Genomic DNA, 10,369 nt, shown 5'->3' with positions numbered 1-10,369 from the left:
GAGAAGTCTGAATGGAAGATGTTCTCGAGCAGTCTGAATGGAAGATGTTCTCGAGAAGTCTGAATGGAAGATGTTCTCGAGAAATCTGAATGGAAGATGTTCTCGAGAAGTCTGAATGGAAGATGTTCTCGAGAAGTCTGAATGGAAGATGTTCTCGAGAAGCCTGAATGGAAGATGTTCTCGAGAAGTCTGAATGGAAGATGTTCTCGAGAAGCCTGACTGGAAGATGTTCTCGAGAAGCCTGATTGGAAGATGTTCTCGAGAAGCCTGAATGGAAGATGTTCTCGAGAAGCCTGATTGGAAGATGTTCTCGAGAAGCCTGAATGGAAGATGTTCTCGAGAAGTCTGATTGGAAGATGTTCTCGAGAAGCCTGAATGGAAGATGTTCTCGAGAAGCCTGAATGGAAGATGTTCTCGAGAAGCCTGAATGGAAGGTGTTCTCGAGAAGCCTGAATGGAAGATGTTCTCGAGAAGCCTGAATGGAAGATGTTCTCGAGAAGCCTGAATGGAAGATGTTCTCGAGAAGCCTGAATGGAAGGTGTTCTCGAGAAGCCTGAATGGAAGATGTTCTCGAGAAGCCTGAATGGAAGGTGTTCTCGAGAAGCCTGAATGGAAGGTGTTCTCGAGAAGCCTGAATGGAAGATGTTCTCGAGAAGTCTGAATGGAAGATGCTCTCGAGATGTCTGATTAGAGGATAAATTCAAGTCGTCCGATGTTTAAAGAGAAATTCGGGCTGAGTCACGGAATAAACGTATATAATATTTTTTTCAATCATCACAATTAGTTTAAGCATTTTAGGTATTTTGATTTAAATGATAATGTCTTCGTGCACATTTCCTTCAATGTCACTCCCACTTTGTTGCTCAACGGCGACGGACTTGCCTTTCCCAATAGATTCTTCATTTGAATCATCTGCTCTGCTGCATGGCTACAATAATCGGAATCATTTCACTATCATTTAAAACTTAGAACACCATAGAAGAATAAATCTTTTTTTTTAGATTTACCATTTTTCGTTGTTTATAGTCTCAATTAAGTTGGCCATTTCAGATATTTCAGGCGTCGTTGGTAAAATCTATAAATATTTACATGCCACAAATAGAATATTAGGTATACTTTTCCCTGCTTACTATTAAAACAGCATAAAATATTTACTTGGTACAATTTAGTCAAACGATGCAGGTTTAGTATGAAAATTAATCCGATGATACCTGACATATCTTTAAAAAACGGGAATGTGGAAGCGCGAAAAAACCGTTATGTACATAACCGGCAGGCTCTCACCCGTAGGGCTGTTCGATACTACTCGATGCCAACTTGGTATCGAGTACTTCAGTCTTTCGATACCGGTATCGAGTACCGTTTTTGGGATCCGATACTGGTATCGAGTACTTTCGAAAAATCCGAAGCATCGAGTACTTTATCCCCCTATCTTTTCCCCCTGGAATCGAAGGAACGTTTCTTTTTCAAACTTGCGGCCAATCATTTGCTTTATATTTTAACACGTGAATGTTTCCCTCGTCGACATAGTTTAGTCTCTATACTCCATCCCTAGAGTAGACTGACGTCAGACGTAGCTTCTTCAACCATAGCCCATTCGATCGCGCACAAAACGACGCAACCTGCTCGTGCTATAGAATCCCGATCAAAGAATTGGATTTACATATATAAGCGCGACTTTTGAAGAAAATTCGGAGTAACCGAAAATTAATATTAAGTTCTATAGGAGGAGGCATGTTTTTTGGCCAGTTCCTTCGTCCTATTGATACAAATGACCTGAAATTTAACTTAGACGCGTTTCGACGTGTTTTATTATACTTAAAAGGATTCTAGCTTTCAGAAAATTTATGTGAATAGCGCTAACTAAACTTAAATCACATCTTAAAAATTAGATTAAATAAATTTAAATTAAATGTTAAAATATTGCAGCAATGCTTTTCCAAGAAATAAGAACTAATTACAAAGCTTATTATAATTAACTACGCAAAATCTATCATAGGCGGCGCTTTAAAAAAAAGTACTCGATACTTTGGGTATCGAGTATTTTTTTCTCCGATACCGATACCCGGTATCGAGTACAATATTCAGTACTCGATACCGGTATCGATACCAAAAATCTTCGATACTCCCAGCCCTACTCACCCGACTGTGGCTCGATGCTCGAACGTTCATTTCCCGCCTTTTTATTATACTTCCACGCATGCGTCAGGCTGTTTCTAGGCTAGAAACCTCTTATTTTTAGACCTCACGCTTTCATGTTTTTTCCTTTGACCTTCTACAGTCTGCATGTTCATTTCCCGCCTTTTTCTTACACAACCTGGCTTTTTCTAGGCTAAAAACCTCTTATTTTTGGAACTTAAGCAAAAAGTCTCGAGCTTTAATTTCTAGACCTACAGTCTGCCCTTTTAAAGGTACTTATTTTAGACCTTTTAAACTGTTCGAACGGAAAACTTATACGAGTTTAGCGCTGCTAAGAATGAAAAGACATAACTGTTTCATTACATATCAAAATAGCGACGGTGGCTTAGATTAAGGATGAATTATTTCTTTCTTAAACACGAACCCCCCCCCCTTCAACCGAATTCCAGAATATTTTGCTATTGTTAAGAAACTGATAGTTGATGATTGCTTTACAACGGAAACCTAGCCTTCTTAAATCGACATCCCATAAAAATGGTTGTTTACACTAGAAATGATGGCACAGAAATAATTTCTGTCAATAATATTAATTCGCATCAGACTTCTGTTTGGGTTGGGGATGATATTTTTCTAAATGACATTGTTAACGTGTTGGAATATGACAAGATCATGAATAAACATAGACGTCTGAAAATGTAGATCATGATAACGACTTGCAGCTTACGACGTTATCCTTAAACGTGAGCATAAGCGTCTATAAGACTGCTTAAACATCTTAATATTAGACCGGACTGAAAAACGTACCTCTTGGAAAGAGGTAGAATTAAAACCTCTAAGTTGGTCTACAAGGGCAATTGATTTTAGGTGTCTTCTTTAACCCTGAACATAGGCGTCTTTAAGACGTCTTAAATATCTTAATGTTAGACCGGACTGATGAACCTCTTGGAAAGAGGAAGAATGAAGACCTCTAAGTTGGTCTACAAGGGCAACCGTTTTTAGATGTCATCCTTAACCATGAAAATAGGCGTCCTTAAGACGTCTTAAACATCATATCTTAGACCGGACTGAAGAAACTCTTCAAAAGAGGAAAAAAGTAGGACCTCTATGTTGGTCTACAAGGGCAACCGTTTTAAGATGTCATCTTTAATCCTGAACATGGGCGTCTTTAAGACATCTTAAGCATCTTAATGTTAGACTGGACTAAAGAACCTCTTGGAAAAAGGAAAAAGTAGGACCTTTATGTTGGTCTGTAATTTAGGGAATCCAGAATTGCTCTTGGCTAAGACCGTGCAAAGACGTATCATAAGCCTAAAATGGATCTTAAGTTAGACCATCTTTAAACTAAAGCTAAATAGAGGTCTTATAATAGCCTAAAATAAACCTTCGATCATTCCTATTTTTAACTTGGACTAATCAAGAACAAAATAAGACTTCTTTTAGTGTTTAAAGTGCAAGAATAGACCATGTTTAGACCGATTTATTTTCGTAAGGGTAAGCCTATTGCGGATAGTGCTTGTTATACCCGCCGGAGTCTAGGTCTTAGTTTTCTTCATGAAATCACTAAACCAAGGATTATATTATATACAGATGTAGTATAGCTTAAGTAATATATAAACAGCCATTTCAAATAACAATATTAAAAAAATCTTTGGAATATCAAAATGAAACAGAGCTTTAAAGCTACAAAAGTACTAAATGCATCATAATTACGAAAAATACTTCCACATATTCACTTTATATTATGGAAAAAGGGAATATCAAGGTTCTGTATGATTTCTTAACACATCAACACAAGGCTAACTGCTAACGCGACGCACTAGTGTAACAATGGACGGACACACACAGACAAAAACATAAGCTGCTTTTTAACTCTTTCCGTATTAATTTTGAGTTGAGAAACAAGATTATCTTAAATATTAAAATAAATATAATTAATATTAAATATTTTCTTCGTCAGTTGTTTGCCTTATTGAGCGTTACATCGTTTTGATAAAGAACAATTAAACATTCTTGAGAGACCTGACTAATATTGGCGTTTGAAATGAAGCATACGCCGGTTGCTTCGCCTTACTCAAATAGGTAGTATATAAGGGTGTCGAACTACACTTTAAAGCAAGAACAACCGCAATAGCTGGTTAAATAAAAATCTCTTCATACTCTCCACTAGGAGTAAGAATCTAGCTTTGCATATTGGATAAACTACCGGCTATCTAATTTAGTCCTTGCCTTTTTAAATAACGTAGTCTGCTTTGCTTTCTGTGTGTTGCTGTCTTCTCGCAAATTGCAATCATGGTGACTAATAAAGTGAATAAAAAAGCTAAACGGATTAGGGGAAAACGTGTTGTCTATTATAAATATATTAAATACATAATAATTACAATAAAACTACAAAAACATAGGTTACAATGGTGCCATTTGAACAGTGGCACCATAGGCACTGGCAGGACTTCTATCCCACCAGCGCTGCTTTGTCGCCAACTTAATGATAACGCGCATGCGCGAGCGTTAAACCGATCAAAAAAAGTATTCATACTTTCCTCTCATTGAGAAGACGGGGGGCAAAGCAAGGAGAGAGAGATATATTTAACCAGCTATTGCGAAAACCTTTGGTGGACATCCCACCCTAGGGAGGCTAGACGTTTCTCGTAACCCTAGCTGATCGCCGCGAATGTCTTAAACCAAACGATGACGATGGAGTTCGAAGCCAATGAGACAGATTAGTGTCTATGTGGAATAGACGGAAGACCAGTAGATGGTGGTGTTTAGAAGCCAGTATGTACAGACTGGTGTCCAAGTGGGATGGACAAAGACTAGAAGATGGTGGTGATTAGAAGCCAGTATATACAGACTGGTGTCCATGTGGGATGGACGAAGACAAAAAGATGGTGGTGATTAGAAGTCAGTAAGTACAGACTGGTGTCCGTGTGGGATGGACAAAGACCAGAAGATGGTGGTGTGAGAACTCAAGTAGAGGAGCCATTTCCGTGACTGTGAAAGCAGTTCGGAAATGGCGAACACGTTTGCTCCGATTTGGAAACTGCGAACGCGGTCACGTGGGTGTAACAACAGACACACACACACAGACACACACGATCGTTACAGAACCTCTCCGTGACATACGTCACTCGGAGAGGTAAAAATATTTCCATATATTAATTTTACATTATGAGAAAACAAAATATTAAGGCTTTGTAGGATTTATTTCCACATCAAGACAAGGCGAACTGCTAACGCGGTGCACTAGTGTAACAACGGACGGACACACACAGACTAAAACATAGACTGCTTTTTAACTCTTTCCGTTTTAATTTTGAGTTGAGAAACAAGATTATCTTAAATATTAAAATAAGTATAATTAATATTAAATATTTTTTTCGATAGTTGTTCGCCTTATTGAGCGTTACATCGATTTGATAAAGAACAATTAAACATTCTTGAGAGACTTGACTAATATTGGCGTTTGAAATAAAGCATACGCCGGTTGCTTCGCCTTACTCAAATAGGTAGTATATAAGGGTTTCGAATCACAGCTGTAGATAAGAACAGCGCAATTGCGTGAACCTTTGGTGGAAGCCCCACCATTGGGAGGCCAGACGTTTCTCGTAACCCTGGCCGATCGCCGCGTATGTCTTAACCTTAAGGATGATGATGGAGTAGAAGCCAGGTGTACAGACTTGTGCCCATGTGTGATGGACAAAGACCATAAGAGGGTGGTGATTAGAAGCCAGGTGTACAGACTGGTGTCCAGGTGGGATGGACAAAAACAAAGACCAGAAGATGGTGGTGTTAGAAGCCAGTAAGTACAGACTGGTGTCCATGTGGGATGGACAAAGAGCAGATGACGGTGCTGATTAGAAGCCAGTGTGTACAGACTGGTGCCCATGTGTGATGGACAAAGACCATAAGAGGGTGGTGATTAGAAGCCAGGTGTACAGACTGGTGTCCATGTGGGATGGACAAAAACAAAGACCAGAAGATGGTGGTGTTAGAAGCCAGTAAGTACAGACTGGTGTCCAAGTGGGATGGACAAAGACCATAAGAGGGTGGTTATTAGAAGCCAGTGTGTACAGACTGGTGTCCATGTGGGATGGGCAAAGACCAGAGGCTCGTGGTGTTAGACAGGCAATGGAGTAAGTGTAATACAATTTTCGAAATTTCCGGAAATTGAGAACACGTTTGCTCCGATTTGCAAACTGCGAACGCGGTCCCCTGGGGTGTAAATCAATAACAACAGACAGACAGACAGACACACACACAGAAATGTCGAAATTAGAACCTCTCTCATGATTTTTGAATCGTTCACGATCAGCGGAGGTCCAATAAAGCAGGAGTTCGAAATGTTCGATATCATACACATATTCAATTATAAGGTGACATATTCAGATTTTTAAGTGCAATGAGAAACGAAGGTACAATAGCTTTGTGGCGATTACGAAAGAAGTATTGACGAAGCCAGCTTTTTGGCTGTGTTACCCTCTTGCCTGTTCACCGTAAATCAGTTGAGAATTTTGTGGGGTGGTCTGGTTTTACTTCTCTATGAGACGATAAATGTGTTTACAATATTGTAAAAAGATGTGGTTTTGACAGATATGGGCATCTATATTGATTTTCATTACAATTTATCCGTTTTTATGCCTGCTGGTATATGGAGCAACTAAGATGGCACTAGGCAGGTTTTGCGCCGTACATTGGTTGGACGGAATTTTACTAGTAATAGGACAAGGTATTATTCGATAAAAATTAAGAAACTTTCTTCAGAACGAATTAGTTAGCGTTTAGTAATTTACAATATAAAAATCCTGTAGCGCCTTTTAAAGCGCGCATTAATTTTCGTACCTGGATATTTGGCTTTTGTTGTCTCTTGGGGTTTTCATTCATAACACAGTCGTTCTCGAGCAAGCTACTATCAAATATTAAAACTGTAAATCAACCTAAATTTATCAACACTCTTGAAGATATTCTCGAACGGAAGAACTTGAAAATCTGCATGACTAAAACACAATCAGACTATCCTTTTCTCAAAGTAATTAGGCCTAGGTTGAACTTTGCGACTGGTTTCTGTGGCAGTCTCAATATTTTGCGTCTACCTGCGAAAAATTTACGGAAACAGAGACTGGTCGACAGACGAAGGTTATAAGTGTTTAATCTCATTTTTCATTACGATAGAACTCAAAAAGTTTAACTCGGCAGAAAGATCAGTCATTTGTTCCTATGATTTTGGACTTTTTGCCCAGTGCCCATCTAGGAGAGTCGGTGGGATTTATGGGACAACAACTGATTTACGGATACCTGGGCGGATTTTGCGAGGAATTTGATGACGAACATTACTTTCATGTATCGGAAGAAGCCGTTATGAGCTACGTACGTGTTTATCCCGTATCAAAAGGGATTGATACTCTGCTAAAGAGAACCTACTACAGTCTGTAAGTTTTGCATTATTACCCCTCCGAGTGACGATGACGTCACGGAAAGGTATTACACTGGATGTTTGTGTGTGTGTCTGTCACCGCGTTCGCAGTTGGCAAATCAGACCAAACGTGTTCGCAGTTCACAGGAAGCAATATTGGATTAATCCGTACGCGGCGATGGGCCAGGGTTACGAGAAACGTCTAGCCTCCCAATGGCAGGGCTTCCACCGAAGGTTCAAGCAATTGCTGGTTTTCTTATCATTTGCTCAAATGCACCCTAAATTTGCCAAAATTGTTAAAGAGGCATACGCTAGAATTCAAACGTCAACAATAGCTATGTTTAAAATGATTTTAAGAACGAAGTTTCTTAAAACGATTTAACTAGAATTAAGGTAAATTAATGACGATTAAAATAATTCATTTCAATTATATTTATTTAACTATTTAACAAAAACATCTTAATTGGGTTTCAACTCGGAGAGGTTTATTTTGGTTTCCCTACTTGTTTTTCTCGATACTTACGCAGGTATAATTTGTGCACAATGTACATTGTTCAATGGCGAAGGTTTAAAACCTCCAAGTTTTTAGCGAGACTCCATTTGATATCTCAACTTCAGAGTGAGAATATTAACGAATACATATTTTAATTTAACAGCTTGCAACGCTATTATGAATCCGGTACTCCCAGTTTTTGGCTAAGCAACTTCATCAGAGAACGCGAAGACTGTATGCGAAAGATAGAGATTAAAATGAAAACACCGACTTCGAACAAATTAGGAATGGACAATTTGAAACTTCCCTTTCTTGTTTTAATACTTGGAACCAGCTTTTCAATATTGTTTTTCATAATCGGTTTGATCTCACAATTGAGGGAGAAATCTCAGGTTCGCCGAAAACAGAGTGAAGTATTCAAACGACATCGTTTAAACTGAAGTCCAACTGATTTAAGAAAACGAAGAAAATTGCACCAATAAACATATTTTACAAACACTTTAATAATAAATGATTATATTAAACACTATCAGAAGCTATGAGGAATTTAAAGTTTATACTGCAAAGATGACGAAACAGGTCATGAAACTAATTGGACTAATCTGTCAGGTGGTACTAGTTGTCCTATAGAATTATAAACCCTCTTTCGTCATTTAATATTATGGGAATTATATATATTTCAACATGAATGAAACAGTTCAACAACATCCTTGCACAAATTTAACACGTACAAGTTTAATTCAAATATTGTTAGGCTTATCGATTCAAGTTTGATACACATTTGCAAAATAAAATGACCACTTAAACGAGTGTTTATAATGATTCTACGCAATTAAAATTTACGCTTCTACCGATTCAAGATTTTACTTCAAATATTTAAAAGCTTTTGTCAAAGTAACAAATTTTCCTTACTGCAGGCGATGTTAATCAACCCTTTGACACTTCCCTGTATTACCACAGGATGAGTGGCGTAAGTCTAGTCAAAAACTTACAGTTTTCCATTGTAATTTTTAGGGTCTGTCGGAATGTTACAGAAATTATCTTTGTTTCTTTGTAACGATTCTGATAACTTAATTTCATTGTAATTAACTTAAGTGGGACATTAACGCGAATGCTTGTAGGCAAAGGGTCATTTGGGGTAGAGTCTATTTAAGAATATTTTTTCTAATATTTCTGGAACAAAGGGCTCGCTCATTGATCATAAGAAAGGCGTCTGATTATCGCTCACTATATTTATGTCGGGATATTTGACTTGTATCAGAAATACCCCTCTATGCTTTGTAAAGCGACCCAACTGTAAACAAGCCACAGGCTTAGTGTGGATGTCCCTTCGTAGACAAAAGCTTAGATAATTATTTTATGACAGCTTTTCAATGAGCTAATTTGTTATATTTATCCTTGTTTAATTAGTTAAGGGGCATTTTATACAACGTGGCGTTAACAATTGCACATTGCGTATGGAGTTTTCAGAAAAAAAGCGCATTTAAGGGATCTGATTAAGAAATTTTTATTTCCGATTTAAATTTGTGTGAAATAGCATTGAAGGGAATAACGATTTTTAGTTTTTGCTTTGCGCCATCTATCGGATGGTGCAAAGGTTTAGTCCGACTATTTAAATACGGCTGGGCGCGCCTTTTTCCCCCATTTTCCCTTTTTTTCCCGTGCGGAATTACGGAAATTTTTAAAAAGTACTCAGCATCACACTTAGGTGGCTCTGCAACGTGTAAAAATTTTATTTGTTTATGAAATTATTTTCCTCCTCGACCGGGTTTCGATCCCGCACCATCGCACAGATCTTTCACTCCACGGATTGACGCCTTTACGCTCTCGGCCGTCTATTCTTATAAACATGCTCGAGTTATGTTGCTTAAACCTAGCATCTCTCTCACGTCGGCGGCCGGCGCGTTCCTCTCACGTCTTGCTTAGTTGGGGCAGGGAGGAGGGAAATTTGTTCGAGGCGGCGAGTCTCGCGTTTCCATGGTAGCGCGCCAATACAACTATACATGCCGAGAATTAGCCATATGCCTAGCGCACAGAGGGCATAGCGGCCAAAATTGGAACTATCATAAGGATGAGCTTAGAGTAGTGGCACTTTTTGTTAACACCCTATAGGGCATCATAAGCCAAACCCTCGGAGATGCCATTACTCCATTTTATACGGAAAAAAAATTTCCCCGATTCGCGGAGACGAGCTAAGAGCGGAAAAACGTATTTTATAAATTTTACACCTGTAAAATCTTTTAAAAAACACTTGGAACTTGTATTTCTACTTACTTTCGAGGAAATACCACCGTTTTCTGAAGGTAAGAGTCTTTTTTATACATTTATTA

The 10,369-nt window shown here is 38.4% G+C and overlaps 1 long non-coding RNA gene across 1 annotated transcript; it reads right to left on the bottom strand.

Moving 5' to 3' along the window:
- Nucleotides 1–565: 565 nt before the first annotated feature.
- LOC149709131 (uncharacterized) lies at nt 566–1,217 on the bottom strand. The gene is made up of 3 exons (XR_016380186.1): nt 1,156–1,217; nt 1,008–1,075; nt 566–928 (listed from the first exon to the last, which is right to left on the bottom strand). It is a non-coding gene; the product is annotated as an uncharacterized LOC149709131 (long non-coding RNA).
- Between the last annotated feature and the right edge of the window lie 9,152 nt (nt 1,218–10,369).

This window comes from Phalangium opilio, unplaced genomic scaffold (genome assembly GCF_054372755.1).
Source record: "Phalangium opilio isolate 3A_F unplaced genomic scaffold, DU_Popi_V2 ptg000013l_1, whole genome shotgun sequence".
Classification (NCBI taxonomy): domain Eukaryota; kingdom Metazoa; phylum Arthropoda; class Arachnida; order Opiliones; family Phalangiidae; genus Phalangium; species Phalangium opilio.
Note: the sequence above shows the minus strand (reverse complement) of the source record. Positions and strands in the feature narration are given on the sequence as shown.